The 20,351-nt window shown below is 41.4% G+C and overlaps 1 protein-coding gene across 15 annotated transcripts in view; it reads right to left on the reverse strand.

Annotated features, from left to right (window-relative positions):
• The window catches only part of SRPK2 (SRSF protein kinase 2), a 244,859-nt gene that overhangs the window by 54,184 nt on the left and 170,324 nt on the right, over window positions 1-20,351 (reverse strand). The window lies entirely within an intron of this gene.

The following is a 20,351-nucleotide window of genomic DNA, read 5'->3' on the forward strand; positions in this document are numbered from 1 at the left end:
AACTGGCAAGATTTCATTTTTTTTAAAAGATTTTTTAAAAAATTTATTTATTTGACAGACAGAGATCACAAGTAGGCAGAGAGGCAGGCAGAGAGAGAGGAGGAAGCAGGCTCCCTGACAAGCAGAGAGCCCGCTGCGGTGCTCGATCCCAGGACTCTGGGATCATGACCTGAGCTGAAGGCAGAGGTTTTAATCCACTGAGCCACCCAGGCCCCCCAAGATTACATTCTTTTTTATGGTGAATATTCCACTGTGTATATGTGTGTATACACATGTTTTCTTTACAAATTCATCTACTGATGGACATTTCGCCTGCTTCCATAGTTTATGGCCTATTGTAAATAATGCTGCAATAAACACAGGGGTGCATGTATCCATTTGAATTGCTGCTTTAGTATTCTTTGGGTAAATACCCACTAGTCCAATTACTGGACCGTAGGGCAGTACTATTTGTAACTTTCTGAGGAAACTATATACTGCTTTCATTTTTAAAAGATTTTATTTATTTGGCAGTGAGAGAGAGAACAAGCAGGGGGGAGTAGGCAGAGGGAGAAACAGGCTCCCCACTGAGCAGTGAGCCTGATGTGAGGCTCCATCCTGGGACCCTCAGACTGTGACCTGAGCCAAACAAAGGCAGCAGCTTAATGACAGAGCCACCCAAGCACCCCCATATACTGTTTTCACAGTCACTGCACCAGCTTGCATTGTCACCAACAGTGCTAGAGGGTTCTTCTTCTACATCTTCAACACGTTTTCGTTTGTTGACTTTAGCCCTTCTCACTAATGTGATACTCGTGTGAGGTGTTATCTCACTGTAGTTTTGATTTGTATTGCCCTGATGATGAGTGATGTTGGGCATCTTTTTATGTGTCTATTGGTGATCTGGATGTCTTTTTTGGAGAAATGTTTGTTCATGTTTTCTGCCCATTTATTAATTGGATTATTTGTTTTTTGGATGTTGAGTTGTATCAGTTCTTTATACATTTTGGATACTAACCCTTCATCAGATATGTCATTTGCAAATTTCTTCTCCCATTCAGTAGTCTGTCTTTTAGTTTTGATTGTTTCCTTCATTGTGCAGAAACTTTTTACTTTGATGGAGTCCTAGTAGTTTACTTTTGCTTTTATTTCCCTTGCCTCAGGAGGCATATCTAGAAAAATTTTGCTATGGCCGATGTCAGAGAAATTACTACTTGTGCTCTCTTGCAGGATTTTTATGGTTTCAGTTTTCAAGTTTAGGTCTCTAACCCATTTTGAATTTATTTTTGTCTATGGTATAAGAAAATGGTCCAGTGTAGCCAGTTTTCTCAACACCATTTGTTGGAGACTTTTTCCCATTGCATATTCTTTCCTGCTTTGTTCAAAATTGACTATACCATTATGGGTTTATTCCTATGTTTTCTATCCTGTTCCATTGATCTATGTATCTATTTTTGTTCTAGTACTACACTGTTTTGATTACTACAGCTTTGTAATGTAGCTTGAAACCTGAAATTGTGATGCCTCCAGTTTTGCTTCTCTTTTTCAAGATTGCTTTGGATGTTTAGGGTCTTTCGTGGTTCCATACAAATTTTAGGATTGTTCTAGTTCTGTGAAAAATGCTGCTGGTATTTTGATAGGGATTTCATTAAACCTGTAGATTGCTTTGGATAGTATAGACAAATTTTAACAATATTTTTCTTCCCATCAATTCTTTGTGTCGTGCTCAATTTCTTTCATCAATGTTTTCAGCATCCAGGTCTTTTACTTGTTTGGTCAAGTTTACTCTCAGGTATTTTATAATTTTGGGTGCAATTGTAGTAAATGGGATTGTCTTAATTTCTCTCTCACTGCTTCATTATGGGTGTATAGAAATGCAACAGATTTCTATACACCGATTTTGTATCCTGTACCTTTAGTGGATTTGTTTTATCAGTCCTAGCGCTTTTTTGGTGGAATCTTTTGGGTTTTCTATTTAACTTATCATGTCACCAGAAAATAGTGAAAGTTTTACTTCTTCCTTACTGATCTGGATGCCTTTCTTTCTTTTTGCTGTCTGACTGCTGTGGCTAGGACTTCCAGTACGAATGGAAATGGTGAGAGAGGGGTTGCCTGGGAGGCTCAGTCGGTTAAGCAGCTGACTCTTGGCTTTGGTTCAGGTTTTGGTCTTGGGGTCAAGAGGTTGATCCCTATGAAGGGTTCCACACTCAGCATGGAGTCTGCCTGAGATTCTCTCCCTCACCCTCTGCAACCTCCACCCTAGCCAATGGCTCTTATGCTTGCATTGTCAAATAAATAAAGTCTTTCTTTAAATTTATTAAAGAAATTCATCTTTTTATTTATCAATGGTGTAGTCAAACATTAAAATATACTTTCAAAAGAATCCAGGTTTTCAACATTCAAGTTTAATGTCATTTCTTAAGAGATGAGACTGTGGCTTATCGTCATCTTATAAAAACTGTGGCTTCTAACTTGGGTGCTCCCTCCTCCCCCTTCTCTGCTAAGCTAGCAGCCTTGTTGTGAGCAGCCCTGTGGAGAGAGGCACATGGGGCAGGTAACCGAGGCCTCTAATGAATAGCAGTCAGGAACTGAGACCTGCCAACGACCACCTAAATGATCAGGGAAGCAGATCCTTTGGGCCAGTCAAGCCTACAGATGACTGCAGCCACAGCTTAATGGTAACCTCATGAGAGAAATTGGTCCCAAACCAGCCAGATTTCTGCACACCTTTTGAATATAGACATTGATAGCCTTTGTTCCAGACTATCTTTCAAGGATTCCAAGGTGAATAACCTTGGAAAACAGACATATTATCTCCCACTGGAGAAGAGGGCACATTGGTTTGCTATCCAGTATGATAAGTATCTCCCCCCCGCAGGAACAAAGGTTGAGCAGGTTTGGTTGCACACCACGAAAAGATTAGAGTTTCCCAAGCTTGAAGTTTCTCAGCTTTGATACAAAGGCACAGTGTGTAGAGCACTGACCCGGGCCTGCCTCCACATGGCCTCTGTGGGACTGGGGCGGTAGGGGAACCAGTATGGACATGAGCACACGCTGCTTCTCGTGCTGTAATAAAACCCTTTGTTTCTGACGCAGGAGGATCATGTCTTCTGCAAGCATCTGTGAAACTGGCTGGCTAACTTATCAGCTTGCAGGAAGAATAAAATCTCACAAATGTCTTGGTTCATGATAGATTTATTTTTAGCACCATGAGAAAGCACTCTTGTTTAGAGTGACTAGTTTGTTTTCATCTTATGAAAACTGTCAGTCTCACAACCACTGCATTTCCTTCCTTGCTTTCATGACTAAGAAACCCAGAGGAAAATTTGCAACACTCTTAAATTGTACAGATATCTATTTATATATCTTTATGTATTAACCTTAATGTGACTAATTTTTCTATAATTTCTTCATTATTTGTCTATTATATTCTATGTATTTTATGTGTAAAATGTCTGAAGTATGTAAAGTGTTAGGATACAATTAACAGCTACTTATCATTCAGGATAAGCTCAAACAAGGCCCTCTCCTTGGAAGCATTTCCTGATTTCTCCTGGATGAGAAGTTCCTGTCCTGTACTTCTCTTATGAACCTCTATAATGTCTCATTATGCTGTTACAAAGCACAATGTTTTAATTATTCATTTTCTCATTTGTCTTTCCCCAGATTTTACTTTAAAGATTGTATTATTATTATTTTTAAAGATTTTATTTATTTATATGACAGAGAGACACACTGAGAGAGAGAACACAAGCAGGGGGAGTGGGTGAGGGAGAAGCAGGTTTCCCACTGAACAGGGAGCCCGATGTGGCACTCGATTCCAGGACCCTGGGATCATGACCTGAGCCGAAGGCAGACACTTAATGACTGAGCCACCCAGGCACCCCAAAGATTTTATTAAAGTAATCTGTACACCCAATGTAGGGCTCAACTCAAAACCCAGAGATCAAGAATCACACAACTCCATGGAAGGAGCCAGCCAGGCGTTCCTTTCCCAGGAGATTTTAAACACTACTAGGAGAGAGACAGTATCCCTAGCACATAGTACTTGATCACAGCAGACAAGCAATAAAATACACGAGAGAGAAAGCAGAGAACATGAGAGACACAGACGGGAGCGAGGCTGGTTGTCTGTTCCTTGGTATGGTGTGAGGGAGAACTGAAAAGGCTTTACCAGTTGAAGGTGTGGGCTAGCATTAAATTCTGAGTTAATATTACAATATTAAACAGAAAAACAAAAAACAAAAAAACAGAGGAAGGCCCAGAAGGAAAAAGAGATAGCAAGAGGAAAATTACAACAGCAGGAAGGCATGCTCACAGTAAAATCAATACTTCTGTTTGCTGCTAAGAAGAAAACAAGTAAAGCACTTTGGGATCAGTTGTGAAGAGCCTCGAGAGTTGTTCCAGTTCAGACTTTCATTATTAACTGTGAACAGAATTTACTAATATAGTGTATCTTTAGAAGATTTCCCTTTATTTCTCTTATGAGCCGACAGGGGGAAAGTAAACTAATAATTTAAATATATCCCAACTAATATCAAATAAAAACACCACTAAGAGAACTGTGTAGTGGAAAAATTATATTTTTTATACTGCAAAATTAAAACGTACAATACTTAAGACAAACTGGTAAGAAGGAAATTGAGCCCTGATACTATTTCTAAGACCCTAAACACGGCCATCATAGGATCTACAAATATTTAAGGGTTAAAGTCTACTAACAGCTCCAAATATTTTCAAAGTTGGAATGTGATTCTAGACAAAAATCAAGTAGAGTAAGGATTTCATCTGTTTTTATGATCAATAAACATTTTAGTGCCATAGTTTTATAGATATAGCAAAGTTTTTCTAAAATATAATGATGTGGACATTTTCACTTTGCTAGAAAAGACCCTCAAGGGGCATCTGGCTGGCTCGGTCAGTATAGCATGCAACAACTGGTCTTGGGCTGTGAGTTTGAGCCCCACATGGGGTGTAAAGATTACTTAAAAATAAAATCTTTAATAAGAAAGGAATGCCAGAGCCCACAGTGGACATGCAAATCCCATGGTGGAACAAGGCAAACTCTAAAAGCCTGATCTCTACAGTCTGTAGTCTAGAACACTGCTGAATCACTTCTTAATCCAGGAAGAATGGTTTAGAACATAGTATTCTATAAATGCACCTTCGAGGTAGGTAGTCCTTAAAATGCAGAGGAGTGAACATCAGATTATAAATGGTTAATGGACGTTTCTCACGTTTATGAGCTTCTCATACATATGCATACAACAAGTTTGCAATTTCACTAAAAATATATTTTACATACAATAACCTACAAATATCAGAGTTCACAGCTAAAGAATTCACAGACACATTTTGTATCCATTACTAATTCTTTCTACTGTTTCTCACACAGTGCCAGGCACAGCCATTTATCTCTTCATGTGTCTTTCACAGGAGAATCTAAACCATTGCTCTATTAAATATGTTGTTATAAAATTTACCCTTAAATTGAAAAACAGAGTCAACAGAAAGTAAATACCGATTCTTCAAAGTCCTTTTGAGCGTCTAGTTAACACACCTACTTAATAGTATGCTGTAAGATAAATACTCCAGAGGCTGATAGAGCTTTAATTTTTTAGGTATAATTTTGTCATTTAATGAAATCAGTCTTTATATCTATCCCTCTACATTAATTTTGGTTGTCTGAAGTTCTTTTTTTGAAGAACAGATTTCTCAGAGTAAAATACTTCCTTAAGACTTGCATGTACCTGGGGCACCTGGGTGGCTCAGTGGGTTAAAGCCTCTGCTTTCGGCTCAGGTCATGATCCCAGGGTCCTGGGATCGAGCCCCACATCAGGCTCTCTGCTCTGTGGAGAGCCTGCTTCCTCCTCTCTCTCCCTGCCTGCCTGCCTCTCTTGCCTATTTGTAATCTCCGTCTGTCAAATAAAAAAATTAAATAAAAAAAAAAAGACTTGCATGTATCTAACAGTTTACATGGGACCTTTAGAACTGAAGGTCAGTGTGACTGGATACAAAATGCTTGGCTCAGAATCTCTTTCCTTCAGTATGTCAAATGCATTACGCTATTGTCTTCTGGCCTACAACACTGATGTGCACAAGTCTGATAACAATCTGATTTTCTTCCGATAAGACGTGGTCTTTCTGCCTAAAAATTTTATCACTATGTCAAGCAGATTAAGGCTGCAGTGTTTATTGGGATTTCATGATTTTTCCAGCTTTTATATCTTATTTCTTGTTCTTAGCCTTCTCCTTACTTGCTTTCTGGGCAAAGGAAGAGTATATATATATATTATTTGAAATTTGAAAGGGCGTTCTCTCCCCTTTTAGTAAACATGGGCTTTAGTACAAGAACTTGGACATTATTCATAGGTACTCAAAGATTCTGGGCTCATTTCTTGGTTCTTAATTATGTTCTAGATAAGTTCAAATACAATGTATTAATATATGAACTGGGAAAACAATTGATCTGTGAAAACAGTTGAGAAAGTCTTAACTGGGTAAAAGCAGAATTCAGAAATCAGAAAACAGGTTAAAAAAAAAAACCACTGAGATTTCTTTTAGTAACTAAGAAACTTTTCAAGTAAAAGTACCCTGAAAGCACTTCGCTGGCCATTTGAATCCAAAGCCCATAATTACACGCACTCAGATACCAATATATAACTGAAAGACTACACTTCTTCACGAAGCCAAGTCTGGCTCCTACTGACCATAAGACAGCAAGGATATACGGAAGTGCATAGCAAGGTCAGACTCAACCACACAACTGCAGGTGTCTTCCCAAGCAGATGTTACATCTTTTAGAAAAAAAGGAAGAAGAAACTGTGTATAATCCAAATTCTCAATTATTCTTAAGAAATTTTTAAAATGGGAAAAAGAACATAGGACTTAGAGTCAAAGGACTACAAATACAGTAAGTAAAAGATCTTCAACATATATATAGAAAACAGAACTTACTTTTGAGCCTCAATCTAAAGCCCCATCTAGATTTATAATCCAAAAGCAAAGAATGCTTTCCAGTTTAATCATCATGAGAAAGCCCAGCTCATGTACCAACTTGTGCATACTCCTTTATGAGGCACCCGACACAGCAATTTGATACAGTTAGTGGGCTTCAGGCTTAGGACTTTGAATTTATACCAGACAAAAAGAGTATTAAATGAATTTATGCTCTAGGAAAAGTAGTTAAATGATGACACCAAAAAATAAACCTAGCTAAACATTCACGGGAGGCTGCAATGTCCTTTCATTAAGCTCTTGTGACATTCTTCCAACAAATCATATTCCCCAAAAAAGAACATAGTATCTTCCAAACCACTTGCTCTTCTAGAACCCTGAAGTTCTATCATTAGGATCTGATCGGCTTCCAAAATGCTTCGAGCAGAAGAATGTAGCACGAATGGCTGTGTGATTTCTGAGGCTAGGTTGTAAAAGGCAACACAGCCCTGACTTTAAAAGGTGGATGTCTGCTTTTGGAACTCTGAGTCACCAGGTAAGAAGCGTGACTACTCTGAGGCTGCCATGCTGAGGAAGCCAAGCCACATGGCAGGGTTCTAGCTGGCAGTTTCAGTCTTCCAATCCTCGGTCCCAGGGACCAGATATGGAGAGTAAGTAAGCTTCCAGATGATTCTAGTCCCCAGCCCATCAAGTCACATCAAGCCTTTGAGATGTCTCAGCTAAAGCCACAGATACCATGTGGCAGAGGCAAACCATCCTGCTTTTGCCCTTTCCAAATTCCTGATCCATAAAATCATAAGCAAAATTAAAAGCTCGCATAAGGCTGCTGAGTTCTGCAATAATTCATTATTCAACAATAGCAGCCAGATAGTCACTGTTCTGCTTACCACAATAGCTATGTAAAACCTCCCTATTTTGTGAGAAAGAGGTAACCTCAACCTCTCTAACACTACTATATCTCCAAAATTCACTCATTTAATTCTTTCTTTGCCAGCCCTTCAATTTCTCTTCAGATTTCTTCTCTCTCTCTTTTTTTTTTAAGATTTTATTTATTTATTTGACAGACAGAGATCGCAAGTAGGCAGAGAGGCAGGCAGAGAGAGAGGAGGAAGCAGGCTCCCTGCTGAGCCGAGAGCCAGATGTGGGACTTGATCCCAGGACCCTGAGATCATGACCCAAGCCAAAGGCAGAGGCTTTAACCCACTGAGGCACCCAGGTGCCCTGAGATTTCTTCTCTTCTGCCTAGAAATATGCTCAAGGGATCCTGTCCTAAAATCAACTTTCCCTTGTTAATTGGGTAACCAATTACCTCGCTCCTAACAAGCTAAAATGTTTTCTTCATTTAACTGCTACATTTTACCCAAGGATCTGCTATGATCGCTCTACAACACCTGGCCATCTCCATGACCCCAATCGAGGGGTCTCTAGGGCACTCCCTGCAGGTAGGTCACTGACCCTGGCTTAACCTTCATCCTCCTCAAACTGCGGCTTAAGTGAATACTGCTATTATTGGATCCTTCCTTCCTGAAAACTGCTTCTTCTATGCCTCAGACCTAACAGCCTTGGAGAGAACTTTACCATCTCAGTGTATTATTAATAGAGGAAAAATTACTATTCTCCCAGCAAGAACTTTGGTCTGGAAGTCTGATGCGAGATTTAAGTGTAAAGGTTCGCAGTGAATATGACTGATACAGTGAAAAGAGCTGAGTAGCCTGAAAGAAAGGATGAAAGTCACAAAACTACATAGAATGATTTTAATTAGCATATAAAAGGACAAAAGAGTAAAGCTAATCAAGATATGATGAAATTATTGTAAAAGAACTAAACCTTTAGAAAAAGAAACACAAGGTCACATGACACAAAAAGAATAAAATCAAGCTTTAAAAACCCAATGGACAAAAAAACATGAAGGGCACAATTAACTTTAGAAATGTTAAATACAATCGGCCAGTCTTAAGAAAAATCAAATGAGTAAAACAAATACAGAGGTTACTGGTGACACCGTGTCGTGGTGCGACGTGGAACCACCCTCACGTACTTGTGGTAAATGTAGAAATCAGTATAATATTTCTGAAGGGCAACTGGTGACTTTATTCCCCCTAAGATTTTATTTCTAAGTCATCTCTACACCCAATGTGGGGCTCGAACTCACATCCCTAAGTGCAAGAGTTGCAAGCTCCACTGACTGAGCCTGCCACCCAATAGTGACATGTTTAAAAGTCAAAATGTGCTATGCATCAAACTAGCTAACCCCATGTAAACATTCATGCTCAAAACAAACCCATAAGATAAATACACAAGCAGTTTCCAGTAGTATTATTTACAACAGTGAAAGGAGGAGACATTTAAGTATCAAAATTAAAGTAAATAAACAATATAATATTATACAGAAAATAATGATGCAGAACTATATTTAGATTCATGGAACTGTATCCATAAATATTACTGAAAGAAAAATAGCATGATAAGAGTCATGCACAGATCAATTTCATTTATGGAAATTATACACATATGGATATATATACATATACATTATATATATCCTATATATACCTATACATTTTATTTATATATATATATATATGCACATATACACACATACATACATATATTAATTTCTGGGAGGACACCTAGGAAACTTTTTTTTTTTTAAGAGAAAAGGTTCGGGGAGGGGATAGGGTGGGGGGGGGCAGAGGGAGAATCCCAAATAGAGTCCACACCCAGCACAAAGTCTGATGCAGGGCTTGATCCCACAACCCTGAGGCCACCACCCAGGCTGAAACCAAGAGTCCAAAGCCCAACTGACTGAGCCAGCCTTTAAATTCACCTTGGAAAAATGGACTGCGGAAGACTGTGTTGGGAGTAAAGTGAGAACTTTTTTTGCTTACTTTCTACTTGGTTTGAACTTTTAACATTACTAAAATCATTAATAATAAATTAGGAGAGGGTAGCAGTATGGCTTTCCCATGTACTAAGAGTGGAGGAAAGTTCTCACAGACCCTCATAATGAGAACATGTGTTATTATGAACCACGGGCTCAGGAATAACGGAATTTTCATCTGAGTACATGCACACATATACACAAATAGCAACTCCAGAGAAGATATGGAAATGACCAATAAACATATGAAGAGATGATCAGTATCAATAGTTACCTAGAAAATAAGGCACGCCTGGATGGCTCAGTGGGTTAAAGCCTCTGTCTTCGGCTCAGGTCATGATCCCAGGGTCCTGGGATCAAGCCCTGCATCGGGCTCTCTGCTCAGCAGAGAGCCTGCTTCCTTTCCTCTCTCTCTGCCTGCCTCTCTGCCTAATTGTGATCTCTATCTGGCAAATAAATAAATAGGGTCTTTAAAAAAAGTAAAGAAAAGAAAAAGAAAAAAAGAAAAAAGAAAAAGCCACCTGGGTGGCTCGGTTAAGTGTCTGCCTTGGGCTCAGGTCATGATCTCAGGGTGCTGGGATCAAACCCCACATTAGGCTCTCTGCTCTGCAGGGATTCTGCTTCTCCTTCTGACCTTCCTTCCCCCTCTCATGCTTTCTCTCTCTCTCTCATTCTCTCTCTCTCAAATAAAAATCTTTAAAAGGAAGGAAGGAAGGAAGGGGAAAAAAGAGAAAAGGAAAGGGAAAGGGAAGAGGACTAGGAAGAGGCAAAGGAAAAGGAAGAGGAAATCAGAGGCCCCTGGCTGGCTCAGTCAGAAGAATATGTTGTGAGTTCGAGCCCCATGTTGGATATAGAGATTACCTAAAAGCAAACTCTAAAAAAAAAAAAAATCTGTGTCAAAATCACAATGAGATTCCACTTCAGTACCACTAGCATGTCTAAAAAAGAGTAAGTATTGGCAAGGATGTGGAAAAACTGTAACCTTCATATACTGCTCGTGAGAATATACCGTGATGTGTAGCTTCTTCAGAAAAACAGTCTAGCAATTCCTCAAGATATTTAAACATGGAGTTACAATATGACCCAACAACAATTCCACTCCTATGCACATTTAAAAACTCATATACAGGGGCACCTGGGTGGATCAGTGGGTTAAGACTCTGCCTTCGGCTCAGGTCATGATCCCAGGGTCCTGGGATCGAGCCCCACATCGAGCTCTCTGCTTGGCAGAGAGCCTGCTTCCTCCCCTCTCTCTGCCTGCCTCTCTGCCTACTTGTGATCTCTCTCCCTCTGTCAAATAAATAAAATTGCTTAAAAAAAAAAAACTCATATACAAATACACACAGACACACACACACACAGTAGCATATTATTAATAGCCAAAAAAAAAAAAAAAAAATAGAGACCAAACGTAAATCAACTGATAAATGGACAAACAAAATGTAATACATCTCAAGCACAGCATATTGTAGTGTAAGAAGTATAAAGTAGTAACATACGCTACAACATGGACCGAAGTTAAATAGGTGCAAAGTATGCCAGCTACAGAAGACTACATACTACAGGACTCTGTTTACATGAAATGTCCAGAATAAGCAAATCCATAAAGGAAGAAAGTAGATTAGTGGTTGCCCAGGACTAGGAAGAATGGGGATGAGGACTGACTGCTAATGAACATGTTTCTTTTTTGGTTTCATTTTGATGAAAATGTTATGGAATTAGTGCTGATCGTTGCCCAATCTGTAAATATACTGAAAAACAATGAACTGTAGCTTCTAAAGAGGTAAATTCTATGTAAAGTACCCCCACCTCCATTGTTTCCACTAGCATGGCCAACCACAGCCTGGAAGCACGTGAGCCTCCCTCTGCATGTCACCAGAAGAGCAACAGTAGCCTAAAAGGAGGTCACGATGCCTACATCATTCGCCTCACTTCATCTCATCTAGAAGGCTTTTTTTCTTCTTAAGACTTTATTTATTTATTTGACAGAGAGTGAACACAAGCACGTGGGGAGACGCAGAGGGAGAAGCAGGCAGCCAACACGGGGCTCAATCCCAGGACCCTGAGATCACGACCTGAGCTGAAGGCAAACACTTAACAGACTGAGCCACCAGGGCGCCCCGAAGCAGGCTATTTTATCATCTCACATCACCACAAAAACAAGAAGGGAGAGTAGAGAACAATAAGGCATTTTCACAGCGAGTGAGCGAGCGAGCGAGCGAGCGAGAGAGACCACATAACTTTGATTACAGTATATTATTATAATTGTTCTATTTTATTATTGTTATTAATCTTTTTACTGGGCCTGATTTATTTAGAACTTAAACTTCATCTCAAGCATTTTTGTATAGGAAAAACATGTATACATAGGGTTTGCCACTCCCTGTAGCTTCAGGCATTCATGGGGGTCCTGGAACATAGTGGCTTGGGGTGGGGAGGGGCTATTGTAATCAATACAGAAAGCTGTATGAGGAAAAAAAAAAAAACAGTAAGTTTTCAAGTACTGCTAGTCAATACCAAATAGAAGGAAAAAGAAAAAAAAAAAAAAACTTCAACAAAATCTAAAACTCCTTTACTTCATTTCAGTCTTTTCAACTCTAGGTTGAAACATGATCTGGTACAGATAAATAGGAAAATCACCGTGCCCAATCCATCCTACCAATTCAGAATAGCAATGCTAAGAGGGAGAGGGACAGGGATCTGGATAAGGAACTCTTAAGACTACAGCCCTTTTTTATACAAGCCTCAAGAGAGAAATAAAAAATACAGGCAACTCTATTGTAAACTTCAAAGTTGGTAAGAGACTAGACTGTAATCATTACCACTACAAAAAGGAAATGATAATTATGTGACATGATAAAAGTGTTATCTAACACTAAGGTAGTAATCACAGTACAGTATACCAATGTATCAAGTGAACACCTTACTTACACAATGTACATCTTACACTTACAGAATATTGTATGTCAATTATACCTTAGTAAAAATAAATTCGAAAAAAGAGAAAATAAATTATTCTAAAACTTGTCTCATTACTTGGTTCTGTTTGTAAATGTTTTCAAAATCCTAATTTAGGTCCCAAAAGAATCAAACAAGTTTGGGGCCCACTGAGAGAACTGGTAGACAGCCTCAAAGAGCCAGTTTGGGGCCAAAGAAGGAAGGTAAAGGAAGTTACGGTCCAGTGAGCTGGTAAGCGGACTGGGAGAGGACAGGACAGAGAAGCGAGCCCTCACATGGCCTGTGGACTCTTCCTAGATCTAGCCTCCTGCGGCCCATGGTGCAAACCAGCAGGGAGGGGGCTGTGGGGCGACCGCAGGAAGCGTTTGCCCAGGGGGCACGGGGAGGTATGGAGCGAGGGCAGTGCTGTGCAGACCCCTGCTGGACTAAGTGGAAACAGAGGAGGCATTTGAGCTGCACCACCCGGTCCTGCTCTAGCCCCGCAGCATAACCAGGAGCAATCTCACAGCAGGTACCAGCAGCATTGGGTCAGTGAGGGGCAGGGAAAGCCCATGGCATACAGCATGTGGTGGCACGGGCCCCAATCCCATGCCACCCACCTCTGGAGACGTGCAGACCCAAAATGGCCAACGATGCAGGGGACTGACAGGTAGGGCAAGAACCACAGACAGTGAGAAGGCAATTAAGACCCCATGGGGCGCCTGGGTGGCTCAACGGGTTAAGCCTCTGCCATCGGCTCAGGTCATGATCTCACGGTCCTGGGATCGAGCCCCGCATCAGACTCTCTGCTCAGTGGGGAGCCTGCTTCCCCTCGCTCTCTGCCTACTTGTGATCTCTCTCTCTAATAAAAAGAAAAAAAAATCTTTAAAGAAAAAAAAGACCCCTCTGCACCAAAAAATGGAAAACTCCAGTTACACAACTGACTACGCACAGAGACCAACAGCTGCTGTCTGCCAGCTCCGATCTGCTCCGTGTCAAGCCGAACCCCAGTTCTGGCTGCTCTCCTACCTCCCTGCCTGCTCTTTCTCTCTCACCTTGTTCCTTCTCCTCCTACATTCCATGGCATCTCCCAAAGGCCTGTCAGGGAACAGCCTTACTGCATCTTTTGTATTCACTTAATTTGTATTCACAAATCTTCCACGATTTGCTTTCCTATCAGATCTGTAGTTCTTGTGCAAGGTTTGGGAAGAGTCACAAGAACCACAGAACTGTGGAGCTGAGGAGTCCCAGAGACCCCACTGCTGACACCAACTACAAGTCTGCAGGTTCCAAAGACAGGCTCGGCTGCAACAGTTAATCTGTAAGAACTCACAGAACTCCCCGAAGGCTGTCATACTCATGATTACATTTTATTACAACATAAGGGCCACAGATGACAGTCAACCCAGGGAAGAGAGGTAAGGCAGGCTCTAGGAGGCTCCCAAATGCAGAGCATCCAGGTGTCCTCTTCCGCCAGCGTTAAATCACGACTCTAAGGCTTAACCACCTGAGCTACCCAGGTCCCCCGGCAGCGTTGCCTCCTTTACTACACCATTTGCTAGCAGCTCTTCCGAGCCCCGGATTCCTATTTCCAGCTGTCTTCTTGATATCTACGCCAGTGTCTTTAAACTAAATGAATAAAGTCAAACTCAAAACTTCCCAGACCAACTGTGATTTCACTGTTCCTGTTAATAGCTCCAAATCCACTCTTTCCAATAAGGAATTGAGGCAGTTCATAAAACCACAGTAAAAGATACAAAATTAGAAGGAAATTGGGGCAAGGAAAAAATAGCCCTGAAAAAAATAAAATAGAATAATGTTGCAGTGAAGTTAGGACACAGAATACAATGCTGGAAATTCTTGCTCACTTGTTAATAGGAGAATTGCACATTTGGCTCTGAGTTCTTTAATAGCCAAATAACATCCAAAACAAAGAAGAAATGGCAATCAGGTTCAGAATTCACACAGCCCTTTAAAAAAAAAAAAAAAAAAAAAAAAAAAGACGTCCAGAATGCACTCTCTTCTTCCAGTTGCACCACACACAGTGCAAGCCTTGGAAGGTTTTCCTCACTGTCCTCTATGGTCAGTCTTTTGTCAAAGACAAAGATGCTTCCTCCATGATGCTGCTTGCTTTTTGACCCCTCCATTATGTGTATCTTCTCTCTCTAATCACTCAAGATTGACAAATGAATCTTTCTTAAATACAGCCATTGCCCATGCAAAATCTGCAATGGTTTCTCACTCTGTTTTTCTTTTTTAAACATTTTTTTTCTATTTACAAAAAAAGCATGCTTAGTAAAGAAAATCAAGAAAAATTAAGACAAAGCGAACACACACACACACACACACACACACACACACACACACACACACGAAATCCTATAATCCACATATAACGAGGTATGGCAACCATTTTTTAAGCTGAGGTAAAACTGAGACGCCTGGGTGACCCAGTCAGTTAAGCATCTGCGTTCACCTCGGGTCATGATCCCAGGGTCCTGGGATCAAGTCCCACATTGGGATCTTTGCTCAGTGAGGGGTCTGCTTCTCCCTCTGCCTGCTGATCGCCCTGCTTGTGCGCTCGCTCTCTCTTTTTCTGGACAAATAAGTAAAAAAAAAATAAAAATTTTAAAATTGAGTTAAAATTTACATACAATGAAGTCAAACATCTTATTAAATAATTCCCTGATACTTGACAAATGTATACACCCTAATCAACATGAAGAATATTTCTCCAGACTTCCTATGCTTGTTCTCCCAGTCACATTCTTTGTCAGCTATCTATGTAACCAGTATTTTCTCCTAGTCTGAGGCTAGTCTTTTCATTTTTAAACATGCCTTTAAATCTGCAAATACTTTTTTATTTTGATGAAATCAAATTTATTAATTTTTATTTTGTAGTTAATACGTCTTGCATATTCTCTAAGAAATCTTCCCTACTGCAGGTTTGTGAAGATATCCTACTTTTTTTTTTAATAAGCTTTATAATTTTAGCTTTACATTTAAATCTATGATCCATCACAACCTGTCAAAAGAGAGCTAAAAAATACCTACATATCTACCGTAAGGTCAGAAACAATCAACGATGTCCACTCTTACCACACTTCTATTCAACCTTAGGCAGGGAGCAAGGAAGCAAGAAAGAGAAATAAAATGCATAAAGAATGTTGAGGAAAACAAGTATCTGCATGACACTTTGTGATATGATAAATGACCCGTGTGCAGAAAATCCCAAGAAATCTACATACACACACGAACTAGTCTGTGTTCCTTCATATCTTACTACCCGGTGTTTTCATTTACTTCATGTACAAATTTCTTTTCCTCATCTTCGTCTGCTACATAATGCTCACAAACTCCTCTTCAACCTAATCTACGCATCAGCCTTTCGTTCACCATGGGCTAGGAAAACAAGGGCCCCCAGCACTTCCCAGAAACCACCCATCCCAGCCTCCAGGGCTGAATCAGAGAAGCATCCTGTGCCATCAGTAAAGTCCAATAATTCTCCAGTGGCAAGGCCCCCTTTAACATCTTCTAGGAAGTCTTTTACCTCTAACCAAATACATCAATCCTCTAAAGCTCTCACCAATCTTCCTTTTCCCTCTTATAATTATTAACCACACGGTAAAGGTAAAAAAGGATATTTAAGTCGTTTTCGATGTGGCCTCTTCAGTCACTACTCAACACGCCACACATTATTCTACTAGGTGCCAGGGATGGACTGCAAAGGCAAGACCAACGAAGGACTGACTGGCTTCTACCTACTCTAGCGGCAAAGTCCCAAGCCCACGAACTCCCGGAGAGTCGGGGCTGCTTTCCAATTCACCTTCCTAGTCCCTGAGGTAAAACATAACACTTGACACAGAGTAAGCCTCAAAGAATTGAAGACACGCTAACTAACGCTTAGTGATCGATTCCCCCTGTCAGTGGCAACTGGCAGCACCAGCAGGTCTATCAGGTGTCAGGATCTCCTCAGTCCCCATGAAAGAAATGTAATGAGGCCTTCTGTGATTAACTCAGGAGCATCTACGTCTTTTCTCACACAGATAAGCAGAGTTTCTTTTTAAGCCTTCAGGTAAGCCAAATTAAGCCAAATAATTTTAAAAACATACACAACCATGGTAGGATTAAGGTGTACACAGCCTTAGTGGTTTATAAGGAAGATAACTGAATGAATAAAGGTGATCTTTTCTATAACCCCCCCAAAAAAAGGAAAAAAGCAAATTAAGGACAACACTTCTATAAAATACAAGCCGTATGACACTGGTTTCTAAGGCAACCCTATGTCAGGTGTACTGCTTTCTTATTTTAAGACAAGCTAAAGCTATAATAGTCCCAAGGCATACACTGTAGAGAGACAAGGCCAGTGAGAACATATAACCATCAATGTGAAATTTTGAGTTATTAAAATTCAGCCAATCCAAACTTTTCATAGATGGAAAGGCAATTTGTGTGTAAGAAAGTCATCAGACATTTTTATACTGTGTGAATATTTATACTGTTTATCCTATCTTTTGAAGAGGGTATTCCTAAGTTTCAAAAGGAACCAACTGGATGCCACTCAAACGTGGATAATAAATAAGGCCTCTGGAGCACTACGGGTAATTTTAAAAAGATCTAGGGAAGAAACGAAAGATCTGTATTCTGACTTGTGTCCCCTTCACGGCATGTCAACCTCCTCACTCTTGACATGCTTTCTGAGACACACGGGAAACATCAGCGTCATTTGTCCCTCCGTTGTAACTTAACACTAGAGACAATTCCTTCATCCAACCAAAAATACTTATTGCACTGTGCAGAGTACACATGCGGGGGGCTGACTCAACATACAGCCCCTGACCACAGGGAATCTTCCAAACTGAGGAGAAGGAGATCACAAATGAACCGAAAAATAACTGCAGAATTACACAGCCTGGTGCCGGCTGGGGGCCGGGAGGTTGTGGGACACACTCTCGTGAGAAGCAGAGGCAGGGGCCTAAGGAAGATGTGACTCAGGGTTTAAAGAAGGCCTTTCTGAGGAAATGACACACGCTTACCAAGTCAGACCACAAAAGTGTTGAAATCGAGGTCTCCAGAAATAATACCCGATGAAACTGTACAAGGTGCCAACTTACTGAAGAACGATTTAGGGGAGGATCTCCAAGGAGGCAGTGCAGGCAGGATGATCTAACAAAACGACGTTCCTACCGTCACCACTGACCAGTCCCCGTAGCAAGTCTGTGCTGAGGGTGGGAGAAATGTCCAGACACAAGGCCGTCCAAAGCCGGTAATTCCCCTCACGCGCCTCAGTCACCTACAGTGAAGCGACCGGAAGGCACGTCTCTGTGCTGCCTTTGAGGCGCAGAGGCACCCACGTACCTTAGCTGGGCCTGACGAGGCTCTGAAATACATAGGAGTCCAGGTTGTCCTTGCTGAAATCCCAGTCCGGGGGTTACAGTCCAGCCCAGGAATGTCCAGCGGGCACCCCCGGCCATTCTGAGGCAGGAGCTCCCGGGTCACACTCTGCAGAGCCACCAGCGCCACAGTCTCCCTGCAAGACCAGGTTCCACTCTGGCGAGGAGGCTTTATGCTCAAACTCACGGAGCGTGCGCATGCGGCACAAGGGCCTCCCGGAAGTGTCTGTTTAGTGGCTCGCCCTGTGCCTGACCCTTGTTATCTTCCAGGCTTGGAAGCAGGAATCTGAACAAACTGCCCGGCCTGCTGCTACAGTTCTCGCCTGAGACAACTGACCAGAGGAGACACGGAGAGAAAGGCCACGTGACACGGTTCGCTCTCTCCAGAGGCCGGGGCAACAAGCCCGGCACAGTGAGGCAGCGAAGACCCCATGGGAGCGGCACGAAGGGGACCAGCATGAAAGCACAGGCGGGAACAAAGGCGAGAGGAGAACGAAGGAACAAGGGCAGGACAGAGGAAAATAAAATTCACATTTCTTAAGCACCTTCTATGTACCAGGCAGTATGGCACATACTTGGTGTATTGGTCCCATTTTCATCCTAATAAAACCTTAGGTGGTATGATGTGATTGTGTGTCATATTACACGGGGAGACGATATTCCATCACAGATGAAGAAGCTGACGCCTGGAGGGAAACGAGCCTGACTGAGGCTTCTCTGAGCTGAGAAGCCAGATTCTGGACTCAGACATCAAAGTCCACAGTCCTCCTGGGTTTGGTGGGAGAATGAAAAATAAAAGGAGTGGGAACAAGCCGGCTGTGAAGACAGAGAATGCACAGCCAAGTAGAAAGGAGCAAGGAAGAATGCTTTAGCAATACTAGAACTTTAAACAGTGGCCTTTGGGCTCAGGTGGCTGAGGTTTCCTATGTTTGGAATGGGGAAAGACGTGTAAAGAGATGAAAAGGAAGGTAGGTTGGTCATGAATGATCCAGGAGGGCAGAGACCTAGACGCTTAGCACAGCTCCTGCGGGGCACTGGGATTCCTGGCGACTGAACACTCCAACCCATGACCTATTTCCTAAGGTGAACAAATACTTCTTTTGTGAAGAGATAAAACAGGTACTGCTTCTTGTTGTTTACATTTTATTTTACTTTGTGAATACTAAGAAGAGGTTGATCGGGCAGGGTTCTCTAGGAATGAAGTCAAAGAAAACAGAAGGGACAGGAAACAGACAAGACACCTCCTCAGACTAAGTAAAACCCACCCCTAAAAACTGCAAAAGCCAGCCCTCCCCTTCCCCCTACCCGAACAATTCAGTCCGCAGTCATGAGACAGGGTGGGGCGACACGGGTATCGGAGCACAGGCTAGGCAAGGGCAAAGGGGGGAGATGCCCTCTGAAGCAGAGACAACGACTGGTGACTCATCGTGTACAAGGAAATTAATCAAATAATTAAATGTAATGAGGATAACGAGAGCGTAGTCTCTTACTGTCAAAGAAAGAAAGAAACCCAGAAATACAGAGAGGGAGAAAACTGGGCTGAATCCCCTGGTATTAGAGTGGAATTAGAGCTACCTGATTAAATTTACATATTTTAATAAATACATAAGTAAAAAATAGAAATAAGCATAAATATAGAAATATATAAACATAAAAGGTGTGTGTCTCCCTAGACCTATGCTAAGAAATCTACAAACACTGACACCCCAGTGATGATAATCACATCTAATGCCCAGATCTTGGACTGGGCATTAGATGTGGACTCCAGGGCTGGGGTAGGGAAAATACAAGCCTGCAACAGTTTACTATACTTGAAAGTAAGCAAGTGCTCAAAGAATGACAAGGACATCTAGAAAGGACACAGAATCAACCTGAAAGAACTCCTAATGGCCAAATGTGGGATAAGCCACGCACCCAAACAAATGAGAGGAACTGATTAGAACTCACTGAATAGGGAAATCCATGAATGCATCCATGTGACACAGCCACACAGACAACACAGGGAGATGCATGGAAGGAATGGGTGGGAGACAGGAAAAGAAAGAAAGGAGGGAAAGAAGGAAATATATTTGTTGACAAGACGATACTTAAACAGTCTCAAAGAAGTAACTCTCAACAAAATCTATTTAAGACTGGCGGGAAAAAGTAACTTCACACCGACGGGGAAAAAGTAACTTCACAGAACAGATCATCTGGCAGACACC

The sequence above is a fragment of the Meles meles genome, chromosome 10 (genome assembly GCF_922984935.1).
Source record: "Meles meles chromosome 10, mMelMel3.1 paternal haplotype, whole genome shotgun sequence".
NCBI classification, from domain to species: Eukaryota; Metazoa; Chordata; class Mammalia; order Carnivora; family Mustelidae; genus Meles; species Meles meles.